We start from the raw sequence: 25,041 nt of genomic DNA, 5'->3' as shown, positions 1-25,041 counted from the left end.
TCACATGCACCCTGAATAAGAATCATCTTTTCCCTGAACTCACTTAATTGCTTCTTGCAATCAGGTGTAACTCTCATTTTTTTACAATTAGCTAAAATGAGGAAGCAGTTTGAAGCTGGTTTTTCTTCTGCTGCCGCAGAAGTCTGTGTAACTCCTGGTTCCTGTTTGCGGTGACAATGGTCATAACTAGATGAATGAAGGGCACAAGATACACAAAGCAATTGGAGAATTTAAACCCGCTGTATTCCTAAGTACAACGATCCCAGCACAGAGCTCAGCCCATGCCTTCCCCATGCACTCCCACATCTCCGTGATAAAGGATTTTCTCTGCTCCTTCTGTTCAGCCTCCCTATCCTTTCTCAAAACTGGTGGCTGATTTATCTAAAACCTATGCTGTTTCACAGGATTTTAAAAAACGAATTAGAGATCACCTTCCAGTTTTCCAGCAGAGGCTATATCCATGGAGCCTTAGGCATGTAAAGGATAGGGCACTGTGAACAATAGTTCTGAGGCAGCTGTGTCTGGCAGTGCTGTGCTAGGTGGCTTCTTGCCCTTTTTCATCCATTAGCAAAGGTGGAAATTGGTTTTGGTCTATTGCGTAGAGCTCAGTGACCAGTGCGTAAATCTGCTATTGGATCCTGGGAGAACTCTAGGTTCTGGAGTTAGCCGAGGCATTGTAGTAGTGCTGATTTTCAAAGGGCCTAGGAGAAGCCAGAAATCCTGGCAGAGCAGTCACAAAGCCACGTCCCCCAGGCTGCAGGTTTACTTCAGTTAGCACAATGGACCCAACGTTCCCCTGCTCAGAGTCGACATGACATGATCTGTTCCCTTTCGGCTGTGTCAGTTCTGCAAACCAGATACCAGAGGCTGCACACGCAGGAGAGAAAGCCTGCCTTTTTGGAACACCATTTGTTTGGACAGGACAGGCCACTAAGGCGTTTTCATCTCTTTAAAGCTCCCAGGGCAGAGAGTATATTTGAGGAATTCCTTTTTTTTTTTCAAAGATTTTTTTTTTTTTTTGCCCCTTCCAACATTTTGTTTAAGAGAAAATGAGATGTCTATCTTCTGTTTCCTTATTTTTTTTCAGGAAAGCAAAGGGTTGTTGACTTCCTCCCTCTCCCCTCCCTTCCTTCCTTCTTCCCGAAGGTACTCATCTGAGAAAAAGAGAACGAAGTATTGTTCCTGTTCTCTTTCTTAAGTCATATGAAATACTGTCCCTGCTAGTTCTTTAAGTTCCCTGCAATCTGTACACAAGAGAGAGAGAGAGAGAGAGGGACAGAGACAGAGAGAGCCAGGGACCAGGTAAAGCAGAGGGGCTGCTGCAGCCATCCAGACCCAGGAGCTGGTAAGTTACCCACGCAATCCTTTCTACTGCATTTGCAAGCCCCTGGGATGGAGGCTACCCTGGGTGTCTTCCAACAGAGAATCCCTTACTGCGTGTAGTCCTTAATCAAAGGGTATGACTGATGGATGGCCCAGAATTTAAACATGTATCTTTTTAAAAAATAGAATACCAATGCTTTGCAGAGCTGAGGCTGGCAAAATTGGAAGCAAAATTGCATTGGGGTTAAAAGGACACTGTGTTGAATCTGAATTTGGGAAAGGATAATGGGGCAGTGTTAACTGGAAGCCATTGGGGTGTAGGATGTGTCCCACTGGATGGGTCACTCCTCCCCAGCACTGTGTCCTGGGCACCTTCTCAGGGTATCTGTTAAGAACTGTGGTTTGCACGGGGCTGGGGGGGGTGTTGCACTGTGTCTGAACTGAAGTGCCCTTCTCTTGTTCTTTTCTTTCCATTCCCAAAAGGGGGCTGTTCAATTGTGACTGTTACTCTGCATCACTGAAGTAAGAGGGGGAAAAAAGAACCAGAAAGTCACTTTGAAATAGTATTGCATGTGGGGATTTATGTATTCAGGTGCCACATGTGGGCTGAATGCACGTTTATTATTCACTGCTGATGGAGAGTATCATCTGCCACACAGAAGTGGGCAAAGATTTTGGGGCATATAGCTTTAGTTTTGGAAAGCAACGTGCGACTAGAAGTGGGAGGATTAAGATTGATTGCTTGTGCCAGTAAGAGTGAAAAAACTAAGCTGGAGATACAATTGAAAAATGTTCACAGTGCCTGGTTTTCCAGGCAGCAGATTGAACAGAGCAAGCCAGTCGAGCTTATACACCACCAGTTTGTGAAAGTCTAACTTGTTTCCACTAAATTCACCAAAAAGGATAATGTTACCAAGAACTCATTGTGGCCAATGATGAAGGAGCCAAATTGTGTTGTCAAAAATAGGTCAACAAGGTCACCCTGAAAGTCTATTCATGTTTACTAATATTAATAATTGAATTCAGAGAGGTGCTGAATAGGTGAAAGGCAACGGCCATGCATACATTTTGAAATAATTATTTCCATGAAATTTACTGGTTGAGATTCCCTGGGATGTGAAGAGTATAATAAAAATAGCTGGACACTTATTTTAAAATTAATTTAGGCAGATGATGCATTAATCACTGTCAAGTAATTAATCTTTATGTGAAACCAGACCATCGGTTGGTACACACATCCTAACGAGGATGAGAACACGCAATAGAACTGGATTTTTGTGTAGGTTTTGTGCCATTTGCCAGACTCTTTTTGCCTTCTCCTTTTTTTCAAAAGATTTTCCTTAGAATCGGTGGCATGCTTAGGGATGCAAAATGAGTCTAATGGCAGCTGCAAGTGGTTTTCTGCTCCCCTGTTCCAACCCCTGCCGTCCCATTCTCATAGATCTTTGGGTCAAAAGGTAGGCAGGACCTCTTGTCTTGTGCCTTTTGCATCATTTATCAGCAACTGTGACCCCAGAAGAAAATACAGGGCTGTGATCTTGACTTGATCCTTTCGGTTTCATTTCTCCTTGATAATGTGTTTAATGCTGTGCCTAATTAAAACAACTATTTTCGATTATTGAATTAAAGCATCGGATGCACCATGGAGCAAATGACAACAATCATTCTGCCTAAAGACAAGCAAGGCAAAGGGTGGGGAGGCCACGTCCGGTGTGTCTTTCCTGTGCCCAAGACTAAAGAGCTGGAGATACAGTATTTTCGTTATGAGGAAAAAGTATAGATTCAGTGTTTCCATCTACAATGTGAAGGTGGTGGATAGCGGAGGTAGGGGGAGATGCAGCTACCTGAACAAAAACCCCCATCAGCTATATTAGTCTAAGTTGCTACTATTCAATTTATCTTTACTCAACTCTGAGGAGTGACTTGGCATTTGTGGAAACTTCCAGTGTGATTCTTCTTTGGGTCATCAGAGGCTCTTTTGTGAGATCATTAGGGGAATTCCAGTTTGGAATGATCCAGAATTTGACTCACACAAGATTTCACTAATTAATTTGTGCGAAAGCTATATACAAATCTAAATTACCAATTTTTCATTCGCATCTATTTTGGGTGCTGGGAACTGAACCCAGGGGCACGAACATGCTGAACACATGCTCTACCACTTAGCTACACCTCTGGCCCCAGTGTACAGTTTAAATTACGCGAGGCTATGTGATCTACAGGTCTGCGGACTAGAATGTGAACTGAGTGAGAGCAGCAAAGCGCAGGCTCATTGGCACACACATTTAGGGTTGAATTTCAGCTTTGTCTCTTACTCCTGGGTGCCTCCAGACAGTCCTTAGTTTCTCTACATTTCTACATGCCCAGATGTAAAACTCTACCAATGTAACAGACTTGCTCAAGAACCCAGTAGGATTATTGACAAAAAAGCAAGTAACACAGTGTTTGGGAAGTAGTGAGAGTTAATTAATATCACTTGTGATTTTTAAGAATCATACATGAGCCCTGAAGAGCACTGTATTTTTACAAATACAGAGAATAGAATAAGCCTCCTATGATTTGTATCATTATTCTTGCCCAATACTACACCAAGCATCTATCGAAAAGGACTATTCTTCATAGCTTTAGAGCTGGGCATACATTAACTGTTCTGTCTGAACTCCAAATTTTTTTAGTAAAAAGTAAAAACAAGTAGAATTTAATGGGGTGCTATTCATCTGTTTCCAGCAGAAATGCCAGCTTTAGCCTCGCTGCATGTGAGCTATATTCAATAGAGCTCACTCCTGGGGAAAATTTCCTCTGAGACCAAAGTTTTCAACTTAGATAAATGTGTGGTGAGCTCTAAACATACTGCAGAACTTGTGTATTCCCTTTCACCCACTTCTCTAAGCTGTGGCGCTCAGTGCTGTTGGTGACCTTTTCCATGGTCAGGCAGACAATTATTTTGGATTCTCTGGTGGCTGTGTCATGACTCAGCCAGAGAGAAAAGCACTGGAAGTGAGACATTGTCCCCAGTCCAGGGCTGAGCACACTTGGAGTTCCCTCTCCCAAAATCCCACCGGCGAATCATTCACTTCACATGACCAACAGGACATGAAGCCACCACTGCTGGTGTGCGTGGCAGATGGCGTGTGACTGATCCAACTGTTGTTTTTCTTTTGGTCTAAACTTCAAAAGTTACATGCCCACTAGCTCATCAGGTTATAATTATACTTCTATTTAATTATGAAACTTCCCTATACTTTCCAAAAGCAAAGCACATATCAGCAAAAATCTACCACTAATGACCCACACATCTGAGGTTCTTTTGTTAGGATGAGAGGCTCTTGTACAACAGAGATTTGTTTGGACACTTACGGTAGGAAAGTACATCGCAGCCAAGCTGCTTGGTACTAGTGTACAAGAGTTGCCTCCTAACGTGGCTTGCTGCAGGAGGAAAAAGAGCAGACCAGGACTCAGAATCCTGTATTCTGATCCAACCTCAGCACTCCTTGTACAGTGACATACGACATTTTTTTGGTACCAGGAATCAAACCCATGACTCCGCACCTGTCAGACAGGCACTGTGCTGCTGAACTGTCTCCCCAGCCCTACACATTTCTTAACTTGCACCAACCTCAGTTTGTGAAATGATGAAGATGGGCCAAATCAGTGATTTTTAGTGTGAGTGTGTTTCAGAATTCACCTGGGGGCTTGTTTACACTCTCCTCTTGCCCTGCCCACTGCCCTGGGTGATCTATGAGGTTCTGCTGCTGATGTCCTGGGATTATCTCACATGGATGGCGGTGCCCTGCTCTGTCTTCTTCAAGATGGCTCTGATGGCTATAAATGCATGCTATGACCTATGCTTTTGAGTGGAATTTGTATTCATCACTGGATTCTCCTTTTAGATGTTAGTTTTGAATATATCAGTTGTTATTCTAGACTGCTGATATTACTATGAATAAGAAATGTCCTGGCCAGCCCAGCAAACTGATGCTACTGACCAGTGTTCTATAACCATGTAGTCATTTTCTATATCCATGGGTTCTTCAGTGGGGATTCAATCAAGCACAGATTAAAAATATTTGACAAAAATGCTTATGTCTTGAATAAATATGTATTTTATTCTTGTTATTATTTCCTAAACAATATATTGTAACAATCATTGATGTAGCATTTATACTGTATTAGGTATTATATGTAATCTAGAGATATTTACTATATACAAGAGAATGCATATTGTCTGTGTAAATGCTGTACTATTTTATATAAAAGGGACTTGAGCAGGCACAGATTTCAGTATTTGGAGGGGTTTTGGAGCCAGGCATTCATGGGTATATGAAGGATGACTGTAGAAGCCAGTAATAGATCGATTACTTAGACCAACAAATATTATAATTCTGTATAAATAGTACTTTTAGGTTATACATTTCCATATTATTTTCGTCTTATAGTGAACATATATTTTTCTTTAATTAAGACCAGAGATATTAAACTTTTACTATTATCTTTTTAAAAATATAAGTAGATCCAGTCTCATAAGGTTTTGTTTTCTTAAAATCATTTTACAATGTGTGTTGTGTTGAGCCCACCTTAGAGATTAGATCCTTGTCCTTAAGGTAACAGTGTCGTCCTAGAGAGGCAAAATGATTGACGATGGTGTTTAAACAATCAGCACCCGCAAGTCATGTTAAACCTGCTGTAACTGTAAGAAAAATATGTAGCTTACAGAAAAAGTAGCTCTGATTTGTTGATTTTGTTTTTACCTAAACTGGTCAGTTTTTTTCTTATACGTTTTTATGGTTTAATGAAACAAAGCAGCAGTAGACACAAGTCTCCATCTCACAGGACCACAAACATTTTGACTTATGCTGTCAGAATGAGGGCCATTCTCTGTGACTATTCAAATGCCAATTTATATAAAACAATGACATTTAGATAAAAGGAGAACAACATACCCTCATTAGGTGGATGTGCTACCTATAAGTTCACCCAAAAGTACTATGAGGACAGGGACTTTGTTCTATCCACTGCCATATATACAGGACCTAAATATTAGAATAGATGCACAACAAATATTTGGTGCCTAGATGAATAGTGGGCTGTTGAGTGAAGTGTGCTATCTTTATATAATGCCAAATAAAGCAGTTGATTAGTTAAAAAAAAAAAAAAAGGAAAAAATTCAAATCCTTTTGGAGTCTGGACAATGCCAAACTGCCTGCTTGACAGAGCTATTTCTCACCTGAATTGACTGGAATTATACAGGTTCATTCTACCATTGTGCATGGGGCCACTACACGTATATTAAAGTGTCATCTTGGCACGTACCCCCACCCACTTGTTCACGGGAGCTGAACATTTAGTGGAGAGATACACTGAAAGACTGGTGGTTGCGTTTTGTTTTCCATTTGTTTCTGGGCAGATGATAGGTTAGCAAATTGTTTCTGGCAAGAGAGACAATGATCATTTGTTTTTCCTTGACTGAAAGAGCTGTGAGCCAGGATTTGGCCTTGAGAATGCTCAGCACTCTCTGGTTTGTTGCAGCCGGGGATGTAAATCCAAGTTAAAGGGCTGCCGCTTGGAAGAGTTTACAGAACACCAAGGGGTGAATCCAGGGACAGGAACATGATATCCTTGTTGAGCACAATACACTTTCTTTTATTTAATTAACAGCCAAAATACTGGATTGAGGCAGTTTTACATTTTTTTTCATAAGTTTACATTGAAAAGTATAAACACTTAATCACAGATTGGAATTTGGAATGATGCTTATGTTTAACAACAGTGTGATCCAAGGTTTCTGCTATTTGTGCTAGAAACTAAAAAGGCTTTTTCCATCCACAGATGAAGCCTATCTGTAGTATCAGGTACCAGGACACACAAAGGCAATTCTGGCCCTCTTGCCTATTTTCCTTTGATATATTTTGCCCCCACCTCACTCTATATGACCACTGATACTAAGTGGAAAAATAATATAATATCAATATCACCACCAAAGACATTTAGGGAGGAGTTATTTCAAGGTTTGGGGCCTCCAAAGAACTTTATGTACAATATTTCATAGGACTTTCCCATTCTAAGGAGTGCTTTATTCTCCCCATCTTAGAAAAAGGCAAATTTTCTTTTCTTTTTTTTTTTTTTGAACAAAAAAGTAAGTTATCTGATGTACCTTGTTTTCGGGTTCCTCATTAAGGAGGGAGGATCACCTGTAACTAATCACTTTAAAACAATTAGGTGCCTGCTTGGGCAGTATTACTCAAAGGTGGTTCCAGGAGCCTCAGTGTGGCTCATCATTTAGGAGCTTGGTAAGCAAGTGTCCGGGCTCCCTGTTACATCTACCAAATCAGAATCAGCCTCTTGTTTTAGCAAGACCTCCAAATGGCGCTGTTGCATAATTCATTTTGAGCAGAACTGTCTTTATGGTTTTGATCTATTGTACACAGATTGATCTTGGAATGTAGGTCCCTGGTCCAAGGATTTACAAAGCTATTTGTTAACTTTGACCTTGTCTAAGACAAGAGAACTCTATTAATAGTGGTATTGCTAGACAAAGGTCCAATCTATTCAGCTCAGCCCAACATTAGATATGCTTATTGTACTCACCCAGCAAATTAACTCCATAGGAAAGGGTTGCAATATTCTCAGAGAAGAACAGTCAACATAATGTTTTTCAAGTGTGTTTTGAGTACTACCCATCAAAGTTAGCTGGCAGATTCCTAGTCCTTTCCCTAGACTGAAAGAATCTGGGGAAAGAACCCAAGCTTCTGACTGAGGGTAGAGAAATCCACAAGGAAGGCAGTGATGAGTGTTTTGGGGGACATTTCTCCAAAAAAGGAGTTCAGATTTTTTAGTAGCTTGAAAGAATAATTTAAAACACATGCGAGAGAAACTATTGCAGTCCTTCCAGGAAGCAAAGGTACTCTGTTGACTTCTTCCCTTGAATGCTCTAGAACTGGGGCAAGAAATCCTGTTGTCTATCTTGGTCTCTCTCGGGGAGAAGAGGGGGACTCTGTCCTCTAGCATCACAGCCAAGGAGATACCAGTGCACACGCCCCCCTCCCCCACAGTTAGAGAACTCTGTGGAATGAATCCCTAGCTTCCTTTGCACTGGGAACTCACCGTTCTCTCTTGGAGCAGAAATCAAGAAGAGACTATTGTTGGAGGGGTGGGGAAAGGAAATAGGGCCGGAAGGGAGCAAGGGAGAGGACCGGAAGAGCCTCTTGTTGCTGCAGCCCCGGGAACCAGAGCCTGGACTGAAAATGGTGGCTTCTTCCCCTTAACTGAGGCCTTCTGGCCTTCTATGGGAAGCGCAAGGAGACGGGAGCTTCAGGAGTCAATGCTGTTTTGTGGACAGCTACCAAAGCAGGGTCCATCACTTCGGGTCACACAGACTTTTTTTATTTCTGGCAGTTTCTTCCCCCAACTTCACTCCTAGACAACTTTCTCAGAAGAGAAAGCACAAAGAGGGCCCTTCCAGCTTTATCTTAAAAATGTACAGATTGAGCACTGTTTGGATGCTAAGGAGAGCTGTCCTCCGTCTATCAGAATGAAGTAGAACTGGGTTTGGTAGGGTGAGGAAAACATACAGAGCATAAGGGTTACTAGGTACACACAGAACCTCATCTCCTACCTAGATTGCAGAGAGCTGGGCAACGAGAGACTGTCCCAACCGTCATCTTTCTTGATGCCCAGGAGACGCCCACTATTGCGGCACACAAGAGGGTGTCTCCTTCAGGATAAACCACAGCCCTTCTGGTACCCCCTTAGTGTCAAGACACAGCCACTCATATCTGGCAGGATCAAAGAAGACAGAGTTCTTACCTTCTGGTGGTGGACTGGGTCTGAAAACTCAACTGGAAAGTTGGAGAAAGAGTAGAGAGCCTCGATCTTGGAAAAGAAGACACAACCTAATATTGCACCACTTTGAAGAAGGCAGTCTCATTCTGTGTGTCTTCACAACCTCCATGTGCTGAGACACACCCTTTTGCCCCTTCTGAGTCTCCTTGTGCCTCTTCTGAGTGGAATTTGGGCATCACATCTTTGTGGGAAGGACATTTAATGGTAAGCAAATCCCACTTTTTTTCACAAAGTGCTAAATGTATTTGCTCCTCAACCACTGTGGATATTGCAGGAGAGGGATTCAGTTTACTTAATGAAGTGCAATCTCTTACCTACCTGCAAATGTGCCTTCTACATGTCTGAGTAAACAGACAGCCTATCTCAAATCATTGGCTGTTCTGGAAGATTCAGAGCTCATGGATTAGCCCTAAGTTGTTTGTTTGACTCAAGAACATAGCTTCCGATTCTCAGTCCCCTATATTTTCAGACATAGTTACTGTCAGTGGGGTTTTTCTTAGTGATGTTAAAAATGGTTTGAATTTGGTTAGCTAGTGGCTGTGGGGAGAAGGTGAGAGAAGACTGAAGTGCAGCACAAGCCATTCATAAGGTATTTCATTCACTTCCCATGTGTCATTGCAAGAATACACAGTACAGTAACACCAGAGAGAAAGGTAAACTTGGAGCCTGAGCACTGAGGTTGGAGTGCGCTCACAGACAAGTGAAGAGATGACAGGTAAGTGAATCCAAGTGCTTATGGGAATTTGCTATATGATAAAAACAGCATTGCATATCGAGAAGGAAGTTGGATTATGCAGTTAATGATATTGGGAAAACTAGGTAGCTACTTGGGAAAAAAAGTATCTCTATTTTTTAAAATAAATTCTACATAGATCAAATTCTTAGAATGTTAAAAATGAAAACACACTGAATGTAAAATTGCACTAAGAAATTGTCTTTTTAAAAAATGAAAGCATGAAATTACTTAAAAAGTAGTTTTTTTTAAAAAAAAATTCAGAGTAGGGAGAATCTTCCTAGTTTGACCCAGAAATCTTAATATTTATTATAATTTTATTACATTAAGGCAAAAAGCTTCTATAGGGCCCAAACTCACTGAACCAAACCAAAAGACAAAAACTCAGGGAAATATTTTCAAAGTGAATCACAAAACAGAATATAAGCAGAAACATGAAATGCATATTTCACATATAATGAAACATAGTTGGCTTTTTTAAACATTTAAAAAAAGATTCCCATCCTAATTCATAATAAGAAGATGCAAACTAAAATATCAGATAATTTTAGTTCCTTGACTAGCAAGCATGAGACATTTATTAGCACTCATGTCTGGGTTCTGGCAAGTCTTCTCAAAAATTTCTGGTGTGGTTATGACTTAGCAAAACTTCTACCAAGAGCAATTTATGAATATCTTAAATGCAACATTGATTCCTTCTGGAATTTATTCTGAAAGTGCATTTATAGGACACAAAAATCCATACTCACAATGCAGTATACTTGTAACATCATTATTTGGAACACATAATCACAATCACCCATCAGTAACAGACTAAATTAAGTGCAGTATGTCTGTACAGTGAAGTCCTATGAATCTGTAAAGCTCAAGGGAACAGAATGGAAATGGACTCTGTATGTATGCTCAGCTGACTTGCTAAAGGTGCTCAATTAACTTGGTGAAGGAAAGAGTCTTTTCAACAAATGGTACTAGAGCAATTCAATATCTGTGCAAATAAATGAAGAAATTTAGGCCCTTATCTCATACCATTCAAATATGTTAATTTGGAATAGATCATATTGCTAAATGTAAGAGTTAAAACTATCAAATTTCTAAAGGGAAACAGAATAAAATCTATATAACCTTGGGTTAGGCACAGAGTTATTAGTTGTGGCCTAAAATGTACATAAAATAAATGAAAAATTGATAAATTGGATTTCATCAAAATTTAAAACTTTTGCTTTTCAAGAAGAAAGATACCATTATAAAAGTGAAAAGACAAACCACAAACTAGGAGGAAATATTTTCAAAACATTTACCCGGTAAAGGATTTGTTTACAGAATAAAGTATTGCTTAAATTTAATAATAACAGCCCAGTTAAAATAGAAAAAAATATGAATAAATACTTAAAGAAAAAGATATTAAAAGACAAATACATGAGAAGATACACAATATCATTAGACTGTGAGAATGCAAACTAAAATTATGTTGACATATCTCTACTCAGAAAAATGTCAAAAACTGAAAAGATGGAAAATGCCAAGTGTTGATAAGCCTGTGGAAACATTGGAAGGCTTCTCATATCTTGCTAGTTGAAATGTAAAATGGCAATATCAATGTGACTTTGGAAAACTGTTTGGTAGATTCTTAAATAGTTAAATAGAAATATATACATAACATATAATCCAGAAATTTCACTTGTAGGTACCCACCTGTTATGGTTTGTGTCTAGATGTCCCCCCAAAGTGTAATGCAGTCATGGAGTGGGCTTCTAGAGTTTGTGATTAATCCATGCCAATGCTGGGATTACGGGTGTGAGTGCTACACCAGCCCTGGGGCGGGTAGCCTGCATACAATATAAGGGAGGGAAAGAGGCTTGCTTTTGCCCCTCCCTTTTGCTCTTGTTGCCTCTGCTGTCTTCCACCTTCATGAACTGTTGCTTCTCTTCCACATCACCCTGCGTTGGAGCCAGCTGATTATAGACCAAAACCTCCACAAACTGTGAGCTAAATAAAACTTTTCTCCTTTAACCTTGGGTATCAGGTATTTTGTCTCAGCAGTAAGAGAAAAGTGACCAACACACCACCCACAAAAAACTGAAATAACAGGTACACTTGAAGACCTGACATAAATGTTCATGGCACAATTTTTTACAATGTCCTCAAACTGGAAACAACCCAAAGGTCCATTCACTAGGGAGTGGCTAAACAAAATCTGGTGCATCTATGCAAGGGAATACTATCAGCAATAAAGAGGAACTTCGGGTACATGGAATAATGTGAATGAATCTAAAAATCATTATGCTAAATGAAAGATGCCAGACAAGTATCATTAAAGGAGCCAGACATACAATAAATGTTGAATGATTTTGTTTATGTGAAATTTGTAAAAGCATAAAATGATAGGCACAGAATATATATTAGTGGTTTTCTGGGGCTAGGGTGGGCAGAAGGAAGAACTTCTAATGGGCCTAATGGAACTTTGGGGACTGATGAAATTATTAGATTTTGATGATGGTTGCACAACTGTATAAACTTTCTAAATCTCATCACAATGCATATTTTAAAGTGCTTGAATTTTATATTATGTAAATTATACCTCAATAAAGCTGTTTGAAATAATATGGGACAGAAAAAAGAATGAGTTTTATATGTTTGATAATGAGGCAATTTTCAACCTATATAGTTCAGAAAAAAGCCAAGATGCTTCCATTTCATATAGGATTCTATCATGTGAGCCCTTTTAATTATTAATCTGGGCTCTCCCTGACTGCAAGATGAGGAGCTCTCTTAGGAACAGAGAAAAGAGAGACCTCTGTAAGTTCATCGACTGGGCACTGTTAACTCAGTGAACTAGGTATCCTTGGGGAGATGGAATGGGTTGGTTCATCAATCTAAGAACCAAAAAAGAAAAGTTAGGGGCTGGGGATTTAGCTCAGCGGCAAAAGCGCCTGCCTGGCAAGCGCAAGGTCGTGAGTTTGGTTCCCGGTACCGGAGAAAAACCAAAAAAAAAAAAAAGAAAAGAAAAGAAAAGTTAAGTAAATTCTGCTGTTCACAAGCTGATATTACTAAGGGAAACTTCTTCTAAGATTCCGTGACTTGGAGTCAAGGACATCCTGAAAATGTGATAGGTGCAGGCTGTAAAATTGCAGAATTGTGACATTATACAGAGGTTCTGGCAGTTAAATTACCATGAGCTTCAATTTACAAGATAAATGTGCCTTAAATTGCATTTGGCTCAAAATGTTATTAAATATTAATATTAGCACCATAGTATAACTTCCTTTCCACAGTAGTCATTCAATAAATATGAGATGCATCTTCAAATCGAGCCCAACCAAACTGAAAATCTTCTATATATATCTCCCTGTTTCCCAAGTGCAGAGCAGGGGATGGATCTAAATAAATCCAGAAAATTCTCTGAGGCTTCTTGCAACTTTAGGTGTCTCAGCCATACAGAGTAGCTCTCCCCCCACCAAAAACATACTTTTTAAGTGAAGCAACTCTGTGTGTGTACACATATTGATAACGAGCTCCCTAGCATACTCTTTTTTGCTTATATGTAATCTGGAACCACATTCTAGAAGGCACCGTTTAGTTCAGTTGTTTCCTTGTGCATGTCTTTTCTCCCTAACTACATTAGAACTTGATTTTCAGGGGATGTATTGGTCTTGTATTTTCATGGGCAAGAACCCAAGATTCTTGCTAGTCTCACACCAATTCTGAGATACTCTAGGAAAACAGCTTTTTTGTTTGTTTGTCCTTATCTCTGCTTTAGAGATGAGGAAACTGAAGCTCAGAGAGGACAAAAAAGTCAAGAAAAATCCTACAGCTCTATGGCCCTTCCAGGGAATGTGGAGTTATCACAAAGAATCTATAGACACCAAAGGTTTAATGTTTGCAAACTGACTAAATAACAGTTCAGAAGGATATGCACCCTTTTTCTTTCAAATCTGGTTAGGTCATGGTAATTAATTAACCAGAAATTGATTTAAAGCTGTTAGTGAACTCATACTAGCTTTTGATTATTTTGTACTTTTCTAATTTATTGGGGATTTGCAAATAGGTTTAGTTTTCAAATGTAGAAAGGAGATCCTCATGCTGAGAAGGTAAGATCCATTACTGGAACTAAAGTAGGAGTTCATTAACAAATTATGGGGGGGATCTTTAGTATGCCATGTCTTGTGGAGCAATGAGGTTTCCTATTCTTAAATTGTTCCCTGTAATAAGTGTGTGTATTTTGTCAAGCTCTAGAATTTGTCTGGGAGTATTCATCATTATTGTTCAATTTATTCCTTTATCTAACAGCTGCCTCCGAAAATAACTCCTGATTCCTTCCTTTATTACCTATATGACCTTGGACAACTTGTTTAACTTATTTGTGTGCCAATTTCCTCATTGACAAGATGGGGAAGAGAATAATACCTACTTCATAGAGCTCTGTGACAGTCACATGAGTTAATACATGTGATGTCTTTAGAAACATTTTTATTGTATGGGGAACACTCAGCAAATATTGTCATTTAGGCACACTTGCCACTGTTTTCTGACACACAGTTCAAGTTCAATAGGCATTTTGAGGTTGCATTAATGAATAAGTGAAAATGTAAAAGAGGAATGAGGGGTATTTCTAGATTATAATTCCTCACCTAGATTTCCTTGGGGATAGGTAGGTATGCAGTGAGGACAGCTGCTTTTGTGCAAATGCTACCTTAAGGAAGTATCTGCTTGGGTGAGCATAAGCTGGGAGTATGATGATGTTTCTGGATCCTTGAGTCCAGCAGACTTTCTAAACCTATTGCCTCTGTGTTAGCTGCATAAGAACATGTCCTGGGGGACCAGGGGAAGAGTAGATCAGCTTGGAGCTGTTGTAAAGCACAGACTTGATTCCTCATTACCAACCATAAAAGGAAACAAACCCATCAACCCCTCCAAATAGGAGAAGAGAAGCAGTGCGCTCTTGCCACCAGCCAAAATGCTGAGGACCACAGTTATTAGAGGGTCAAAGGAAGTTAGAATGAACTTTCATAGTAGGCTCAACATTTAGACAGCTGAAATTTCACTTCCAGATCATCCTGTGGGTAGTTATCTGGCTGTGCTGCACCAACAAACTTCTACCTAACAGAAAGAGTTGTTTTGGTTTTGTTTAGTTGTTTTTGGTGTTTGCAAAGTGAATTTTTAAATTATTAATTTAATTGATATTTAACTGAAACATAAAAATGATACATACTTGTAAATGGAATACCGAGTGATATAAGGGTTTGCATGTAAGAGAGACGAGCCTGTTCCTAGACTTCGATAGGTGAGCTACTCTGAGCTTCAGCACTGGCTGATATATAGTTTTCTTAAATAAAATTCTCAGACAGATATGCCAATAAAGAAATAATAACTTCTTAGAATTGACTATTTTTTCTGAGACCAGGCAGTAATAGCCATGACAGCTTGTGCTCCTAGGCTGCCCCATGTTGGGGAAATTCTGTTCTAGTGCTAAAGACACTACAGTAGATTTGACCCAGTTCAGGCCTTCCAGAAGTTTCCAGAAAATTAATGATTATACTAAATGGAAACTAATTTGCTTCCCTACGACCTCCATTCACTAGGTCTAAGTACTAACTGTTAGAAGTACTTAAAGATAAGCCATCAAGGCCCCAGGCCTCCAACATGCCTCCTTTTTAACCCACCAGGTGACTTCAGCGGTCTCAACAACGTGTGATTGTGTGTTTCCTCACCAGCGAGCCACACTTTTCTTCATTCTCTCTGCTTTGTCCTAGTCCATAATGTTTGGCCCAGAACATTCCCCTCCCCTCACCCTACCATGAGTCTGGCCAGTGAAGAATAGTGCTGGGCCCTCTGAAGCCCATTTTCAGGGACACAGCAACTATGGAATTCTCCTCAGAATGCATAAAGGAAGGGGTCTGGAGTGAAAAACAGAAACAAATCTGGACTGAGAAGTATTGATTTACCTATGATTTTCATAGATCTCCAGTCTGAATCTTGTATAGATCTTCCTCCGTTCTCTCCACACAAAACTGAGAATATTTTCATCATCTGTTTCATTAGAAAAACCAAATATTAGTGCAATTACTATTTAGTGAGTGCCTTTCTCAGCTACTTTATACTTCTTAATGTCACAATAACCCTACAAGGTGGGTTATGATTTCTTCAAACTCCTTTTTGCCACATGAGGAAACTGGGCTCAGAGACTGAGTAATTTGCCATCAGTAAGGAGGTAAAATTTAGACCAGGGGCTGCCTGACTTCTAAGCTTGTGCCCCTCCTGCGTCTCTCCGCCCCATGTGACGTCACACACTTGAACATACTGAGAAGCTTGCCTGGCCACACTAGCTACTCAATGAGCATTACTTTCCTTTTCTCTCATCATCCTTTCTCTTCTCCCCGGTAATCACTTGCAACCTAAAAAATGAGGAAGAGAGCTGTGAGTTGACATGCCATCCCCAAAGGTGGTCAGATAACATTAATCCTGAACTGATGTAGCTATGTCAAGCCATTCCAGGGGACCTTAGGACAGCGCTACAAGACCCCTGTTCACATCTGCCAGGCCAGTTAGCTTTACGATCAAGGATTGTCTGCAGATTTTCTTTCTAAACAATACATACTCTTGAAGGTTTTTCCTTTTCTTCAAATGGTTTTATTCACTCCCCCAGGCCACCCAGGGTTTCTGAGCTCGATAGTATCTCAAATGTGGTCTTTCCTTCTTCAGACTGTGTTCACACCTCCAGCAAGATGTAGCCATCCAGGAGGAGGCCTCGGTTGGGCTTTTCTTAGGCTTCTGCTATTCTCAGGGGGTCCTTTATGCCAGAATTATATCCCTGTGAGATGCCTGGGATCTGATGCCAGTTCAGTGATAGAAGGATGAAGCAGCAGTGCGGAGGAGTCTGGGTGGTTGGAAATTTTCAGAGTTCATGGGTTTTACTTTCTGATACCCTTGAGAAGACCCTTAGCTCCCTTCCCTTTTGCAATTTCATAAAGAATCTTCTCTTCCCATGGCGGGAATTCCCAAATCTGCTCCACTCAGGGGTTCTCCCATTTTCTTAAAGGGTATTAGGGAATACTTTAAAAGGTCTTTAAGCATTCTTCTCAAATTGAAAACATCTCTCTAAAAAGTAGTGTGGTGACAGATGCCTACAATCCCAACAACCTGAGAGGCTAAGGCAGGAGGATTTCAAGTTTAGGGCCAGCCTGGGCCACTTAAAAAGAACCTACGTCAAAATAAAAAATGAAAAATCAAAAAAATGTAGCATAGATCACAGCTAGAATGGATCACAAAGCAAAGAAATTGGGAAAAGTGGAAAGAGCAAACATTTGTTTAGCACTGGCCATGTGCCTTGCACATTACCTGCTAAGTATCTCATTTTAAACTTCTTCCAGATACATGTACAGTATGAATCGGGATAAACTAGGCTATGCTTCAATAAACAAACTCCCAAACTCTGTGGCTTAGAAAAAAAAAAAAAAGAGAGAAAAAAACCAAGGGTTTAATTCCCACATCCTTACAATTCCATTACGTGATTTAACTGTGGCAATGACCCTAATCATTTTAACTTTAAGTCCCAAGCCCATTTTATTGGCCAAGCAAGTCCCATGGCCATTCCTACTTACAAAGGTGATAAAGAAGTGGAATCCAACCACATGCCTAGGAGGAAAGCTAGAAATATTTGACAAAAAAGTGTTATTATTGCTTTTTTAATAGGTGAGGGTACTGAGGCAGGAAAGTTAGTAAGTGGTGAATCTGATTTTCAAAGCCAGTTTTGTGATGCCCTCTTCAGTTCCCTCTGGTGAGTGCATTCCATTAGCATATGGAAGTGGTACCCAAATTGCTCTTCAGATGCTACTGCGGGACTGATGTGTGCTGGGGGCTTAAGGAATGTGCACGTGCACTGGTTAGGAACAGGCTAAAGCCAAATCAAAATTACTGTGGTTCAGCCATTATTTTATTTTACCTACTTCAATTCTCTTTCAAGGGTTTGAACACATTGAATGTGACATCATTTTTAAGGGGACTTATGTCTGAGCATAGGTCATATTTTTCTTTCAACTCTGGTCTCAGGTCTCATAGGTTTGTTTTGTTTGTTAAATAATGAGAGAAGGGCTATGTTGTCCTCAATTCAGTAAAGCCACTACTTGATAGATATTCAAGATCCAGGTAAAAGGGTGCTAAAATTTCTTCTGTTACTTTCAGCAAAATGAACCTCTAAGAAAAAAAAAGTCCTTCCTCAAATGAGCAATAAAATCCGTCAACAAGATGGATTTTAATAGCTCTCAGAAAATCAGTCCCAGGACTTCATCTCCCTGGAGTCCAGAGAAGTTCCTTTATGTCAGTTCTCTTTAGATTTTTTTTTATTATTCTAAGTACCCCCAGTGGGAGAGAAGTTGGGGGTATATGATGGGTACTCCTGAGCTGTTGAGTATCCCAGATGCCAGGAGAGAAGAAAAATGGGGAGGAGGAGCAAATGGAGAAGAAAGAAGAAGCCAAGAAAGATAGGAACTAGAAAAGGACATGAAATGACATCAGGAGACAAGATAGAGTCAGGACAGCCAAGGAGAATCTCAAATATAGCCTTAAAAATCATTTGGAAATAACTTGGAACTACTTTACTGATTAACATGGTTGGTAAAGAACTACATTTTTATCCATTATATTTCCTTTGTACATTAAGGTCAAGTACTTTGAAGCAAAAAAGATGTAGCTGGAGGCAAATGGTCTAAACTTGCTGGTGTTCAGCCCATAATCAAGAGCTGCTTGACCTAATGAACTATAGTTTGCAAAAGTCTTTGAAGGAGGAGAGTGCAATTTGAATATTATGTATTATTAAATAAAATATATATTTAGGAAAGGAACTCTCTGATAGCTTTATGTGCTTAACTAGTAGCCAGTACCTGCTAGAGCTGATTGTCTAAGTTTAGTGGCCTAATTGTTGATCGTTAAAAATGGAAAAAGCAACACAATAAACAAACAGGCCAGGCAATAACAAATGGCATGCACCATTCCGGAATCAGCTTGGTTTGGAGAGAGATTCCTGAGCTAAAGAAGGTCTTATTTACTGGAATGGAAAAATGTAGAGCCAGGAAATTGCTCAGAGGCCTCCTGTCTTTTCCTGTGAACAGGGAGATGCACTATGTGTTGGCTCCTGTTTTGGATCAGAATCTCCTTTTTAGAAATAGCCTCAGTTGTGTCCTTGGAAAAGGAAAGAGTGTGTGATATATTTGTGTGGGTGGGGGAGGATATGGGAGGGGAACCATTTAAAAGTTTTCTGGAACCAAGCTGCTTCCTTGAGCCTCCCAGTTACCAGGACTGAGTTGAGAGCTCAGGCAGCCAGCCTGACCTTATGGAGCCTTCAGATCTCCTGAATCACTAGCTTAAGGTGGACCCAGGTGGGTCCCCCTGATGAAAAGACCAGTTCTGCATGTTCAAGCTGGCCTATATCCCAGGCCATAGGCTCAGTCTCTCATTCAACAGGTATTTATTTACCTGGCAACAACGTCCTGCCAAACAGTTTCAGGCAGTAGGGGTTTATCAGGAAACAAAAGACAGCATCCCTACACTCATGGAGCTCACATTCCAGTGGAGGGATAATGAATAAAGTAAGTTATAAGCAGGTTAGAAGAAAGGGAAAAGTAAAGTAGGGAAGGAAAGAGAGACAAAGAGAGAGAGAGAGAGAGAGTGCTGGGGTCAGGCCACTTACTGAACTTATTGAAGAGATAATGATGAGCAAAAAGCTGAAAGAAGCTAAAGAGGGAGCCATGTAGGTATCTGTAGGACGAGATGATCAGGCAGGAGGTAGTAGCCAGTGAAAAGGCCCTGAAGTGAGAGAGTACCTGATGTGTAGGGCACAACCAGAACCCAGTAGGCTTGGAAGAGAGTAAGCAAAGGAGACTGTGTAGCGCTTGAGGTGAGTGACGTCATGTAGAACCATGTAGGTCACTGTGTGGACTTCGGCTTTTACAGTACATAGGAAATCACAAAAGAGTCTTGAGCAGAGGAGAGACAAGATCTGACTTTAGTAAAATTAGTCTTGACTGTTGTGTTGATTAGACTAAAGGGAGCCCAAGGGAGGCAGTGAGGAGAAGAGTCCGGAATCTTCTGCAGTGATCCTGGGAGGAAGCCACTGTGGCCTGACCAGGGCAAGCGCTGTGGCAGGAAGTGTTTGTACTCGGTAGACACTGGAAGTAGAACCCATGGAATGGGCCTGCTAATCCATACACAGGTGGGCTGTCCAAGAGTGAGTTAAGGAGCTGTGGGCGAGCGATGGTGAGGGGTGAGGACAAAGAGGAGACTTAGCTGTAATAAGCAGCTTCTTCTTGTTCTTCTTAGTTGAGGGTCATTTGTGTATTGGGTACAATGGTGATGCTGAACTAACAGGATCCCTGCCCTCAAGAGCAAGCAGTCCACTGAGATGGTCAGACATTAAGTGAATTATCACTCAAATAAATGTAAAATGATCACTCTGGTAAGTGCTGAGCATCAGAACTGGTGGATCAGTCCCAGCCAGGAGGTCCTGAGGAAGGATGCCCGCTCTAGCACACATGTCGGGCCACAGAGGGAGGAAGAAGAGAGGGAAGAGAGTCACAGACAATGGGAATGGCCCATACAGAGGTTCTGAAAAGATGGGGAGCGTTGCGTGTATGAGGAGCCAAGAGACAGCCAGGCCAATGGGAGTGCCTTGCAGAGAGCTTGGAGAACAGGGGGTGCCACATGGTAGGGTCGGGCGGGTTAGGCTTGTAGGCTGTCTCTGGATTTTGAACTTTATCCTAAGATCAAGAGACGTTACCTGAGGCCTTCAAGCAGGGAAGTAGCCTAGTCACACTGACCTGTTAACAGGCTCACTGTGGCTGCTGTATGGGAAAGGAATCAGAGGGTAGAGAGTGAGAGTGAGGCAAGGGATCCCCTATGAAGCAAGGGCACTTGGGGGAGACTGCCAGTGCTCAGACCAGGAGACAGCTGAAGAAGTCACAATGAGGAGTCAGGCAAAGATTTAAAAGGTGTGGAGAAAGAAGAACTTGGTTTTGGATTGGCCATGAGGGTTCATGGAGGGGGAGAGTTCAAGAACAATTTTAAGTGCTTTGCTTAAACCATTATACAAGTGGAGGTAAGACTCTCTCACTTGTAGAACTCACCTACTTGTATTAGACCCACCACAGGAAAAGTGAAAACTTCATTTTTCCATGAATGTTTAAAACAAAGATGTACTATAGGGTGGCTTGGCACCCAGCCTTACCTGAAAGCGAGAGATAGGATAAATGACCACCCCGGCCCTCTTCTGTCATGTGACCTGGTCCCAAAACAAGTTAATGGAATCCTGCATCGAAAACATAATCTCCAAACCAGTGCTGTGCAACAGGACCATGATCCCACACAAGCTACAAATGTAAATTTATGTCTTCTGGCAGCTATATAAACAGTGAAGAGAAACAGATTAATCTGAACAAGTCATTTCATTTAGCACCATAAATCAAAAATAGTATTTCAGCATGTAATTAATAGAATAATTATCGATGACATATTTTTATGTTTCTCTTTTTCCTAAATTTTTCCCCAGTAATGGGAATTGAACATAGAATCTTTCCACTGAACTACATCCCAAAGCCCACGTTTTCTCTCCTTGATGTAGGATGTCACTAAGTTACTAACTTGCCCAGGCTGGGCTCGAACTTGAGATCCTCCTGCCTCAGCCTCCCAGAGTGCTGGGATTACAGGCATGGAACACCACACTCAGCTTCTTGTTACACACTTTTGAGTCTGCTATGCTTTTTACATGCACAGCATGTCTCAAAAGCCATGAGGGGTTCAGACAAAACTGGACAGCACATCTGTACACCTACAGCAGCCACACAAATCTAAACTCTGGGCATGAATGAAGCACTGGAAATACAGATTCTTTCTAGTAATTTAAAAAATAAAAACTGCTTTAAGTAGTGCTCCTTACACGTGGAAGTGTAATGTGTAGTTATTAACTGGCTGTGTGCATTTGAGAACACCAGTGTATACTCTGTACTTCAGTTTACATAAGGAAGTGTGGTGGGCTAGATGGTGTGTCCCGAGCTTTTCAGTCCTAGCAACTGTAGGCTAAGGAAGTCCAAACAGTTACTCCTTCTCTTTATTTTGTCATCACTCCTGAAGAGGCCCCCTCTCCAAATTCTTCTGATAACTGAAAGAAGGGAATTGTCAAGTTCGACTGTAAACTGACCAAACTCCAAGAATGAGTTTCATTCTAAGGCAAGAAAGCTGGAATTTTTCAGGGACATTTAATTACTGACTAGACATTTAAATGATTCATGAAATTATTGATCTTTTGGTATACTATAATATTGTGGCTAAGGTTTCTGAAAAATCCCCTATATTAAGAAATATATCCTAAGATACAGTTGGCCCTCCATATGTGTGAGTTCAGTGTTCAGAGTCAACCAACCTCATGCTGAAAAATATTTTTTAAAAAAACTATCTATATTGAATATGTACAGACTTTTTCCTTTGCCATTATTCCCTAGACAATACAGTATAACAACCATTTCCATAGCATTGACCTTTATTAGGTTTTGTAAGTAATCTAGAGATCCCTTAAAATATATGGGAGGCTATGTATAGGTCCCATTTTGCATAATGAACTTGTACATCACATATTGTAATAACTGTGGAGGTTCTGGAACCAATCCCCTATGAATGGGAAGGGAGAACTGTTTTATAGATGAAATAATATCGTACAATGGATCTACTGCCAAGCCCTTCTAATTGGGAGGGAGGGGAATGGGTAGGGGTATGAGGGGTTGGTCAGGAATTTAAAGTGGGTGTAAGACATAGGCATTCATTATGTTATTTTCTGTACTTTCATATGTTAAGCTTTTCTGTAACTGAAAGTTTTTTTTTAAAGTAGAATCTTCAGAACTGCTTAGGGGCTACTATTGTTAAACTTCAAATGTTCCCCTTAACTGCTATGTATGCTTCAACACCAATTTGAGCACAAGAAACATACAGTTCTTATTTAATACTGAAGTGAAACAAATCCCCAGGCACACATTTCCCATCATTTACATTTCTCTGGTGGTTTTGGTGGTAACGTGACTGCCCTCTTGTCCTTCCCTTTGGTACAGTTGCGATCAATATTTATAAGCAAAAGGTAGTGAGCCTGGGATTCAAGGAGAGCCCTAGACTCCTCCCAAGCCTCATGGGTGTCCAGGAGCTTGGCACTGTATCACTGATTTGGACAAAGCAAATTGCAAACACAGAATGGTACAGATACTTGGTCCCCAGGAATGAAAAACATCGCTTCCTCCTTTGGAGGTAACATACTACAAGGGATAGGTAGGGTTCTCTGAGAAAGGAATTCAAGGGGCTGTGACCTCCAATGCTAGGAGACCGAAGCATCTGAGACGTGTACAGATCTCTTGTCACTCTGGTTGCCCAGGCATTGTTTGATTTTTGGCCTAATGCCTTCTCAGTTCAGTAAAAGATTTCTAGCCTCTTACTGTCCTCCATGCCCTCTCTGACGTCATAATTGAGTATGAGGAGGCTGGACGCCACTTCTGAGTCATTGCCAAGACATCATTAGGAGCTAAGTAGTACACTGGGAACATAGGACAACCTTGCTGCACGAACACCTTCATGTCCCCATGCCTGACATGTACAGATCTCCAGGTAACAGCTCCACTGGATTCTTGACCTGTCACCAAGAAATACAGGGCAGGCACTCATTTTCACCTCCCAGGGAAGATTGTTGCTGGTGTATTTAAATCAGTGTATACAAAGAAAGAGAATAGGACTCAGTCTGAGAGTGTTTTCCTTTTGCATTTTCAGCAGCCAAAGGAGTATTGAGTTTTGGGTATCAACATACAGCACAAATGTTAAGTTTAAGAAAAATCTGGCACGTGTATCATGCTAAATTGTGCTACTTTCTACACATAGGACACTTGGCTACAGTGGTAGTAATTTGGTGCCAGTTTTCTTAAATGTCAGGCATTTTAAGAAATGTTTCTCAGAATTTAAAATCACACACATGTGCACATGTGCACACACATGCAATGGAAATGCTACTGTGATGTTTCTAAATAAAAGAAATTTGACCCCCAGGGAAGAAGAGGCAACAGCTGAGTAGAGTTTAAGATGGACCATTAATTGACTGTCAAAATCCAAGAGTGCTGCTTTTTCTTTAAGCAATATGCTGTAGTCCTATCATTCATGAGTCAGATGATAACCTGCAACGGGGACCACACAGTTCTTTGGGGTGGAAGGACCACAGATAGTTTGTCTTGCTGATTCCCCTTGCCTATTGAAATAACTCATCTATGCTATATAAATCAGAAGAGCAATTACTATCTAGAAGAAAAGACTTCCCTGGCATTGCAGCAAATCCAGCCTGCAGTAGCCCTTGTGCTTAGCACAGTGTGGTGTTGAAATGTAGTGTGCCCTTTATTCTTCCTAAATTCTCCTTGGCCACTTCGGTTTATCAAGTTCAGATCAGATGCTCTTGGGGAATCCTTTCTGGGTCATGATTCACATCGTAATTAAGTGCATATTTCAAGATCACTCTATCTCTGCTTATTAGTCTTAGTCCAGATGTATATTTTCTTAACTTCTGTCTGTACCAGAGGGAGAAATCTAATTGTATATTTCCTGGTGGCTTGATGAGTCAGTATAGTAAGAAGAGGAAATTGAGAATTATGCAGAGCTTTACAGGGACCAAGCTAAAGCCAAGGTCATCTCCTGGAGAGGTAATAGATGAGCTAAGATTCTAGACTCTTGGGCTCTAGAATTTTAAAATTCTCATTCTTCATTGTGTGTCCGTCAGTTAACATCCATTGAATCTAAACAAGGTAGCATTAGAAACATTATTCCCATGCTATAAACACTCTGTAATTAATTATCTTCATCTCAGGGTTATTTGTAGAAACCAAGTGTGATAATAGGTATGAAAGTTTTTGAAAGAGTTGAGAATTATCTCAGTGTAACTTTCCACATCATGAAATAAATCTCTCAATGAACCTAGAGTTTTTTTAAATTTCTATTACAATTTTGGGTCAGTTTTAGGAGGTTACTTAACCTCAGGTGGAAGATGAAGGGAATTATTAAAAGCAAAAAGATACATTTAAAGAAATAAGTACTGTAAGTAAATTTAATTTAAGACCGACATTTTTGGAGAATAATTTAGCAATATA

General features: G+C 40.5%; 1 protein-coding gene across 1 annotated transcript in view; it reads left to right on the top strand.

Annotated features, from left to right (window-relative positions):
* Window positions 1–1,175: 1,175 nt before the first annotated feature.
* The window catches only part of Znf366 (zinc finger protein 366), a 65,835-nt gene continuing 41,969 nt past the window's right edge, over window positions 1,176–25,041 (top strand). The window contains exon 1 of the mRNA XM_005413939.2: window positions 1,176–1,345. The gene's annotated coding sequence lies outside the window, so the exon portion shown is untranslated. The remainder of the gene's footprint in view (window positions 1,346–25,041) is intronic.

Source organism: Chinchilla lanigera, unplaced genomic scaffold (genome assembly GCF_000276665.1).
Source record: "Chinchilla lanigera isolate Chin_1 unplaced genomic scaffold, ChiLan1.0 scaffold00174, whole genome shotgun sequence".
NCBI classification, from domain to species: Eukaryota; Metazoa; Chordata; class Mammalia; order Rodentia; family Chinchillidae; genus Chinchilla; species Chinchilla lanigera.
The sequence above is the reverse complement of the archived record's forward strand: the minus strand, read 5'-3'. Positions and strand labels throughout refer to the sequence as shown.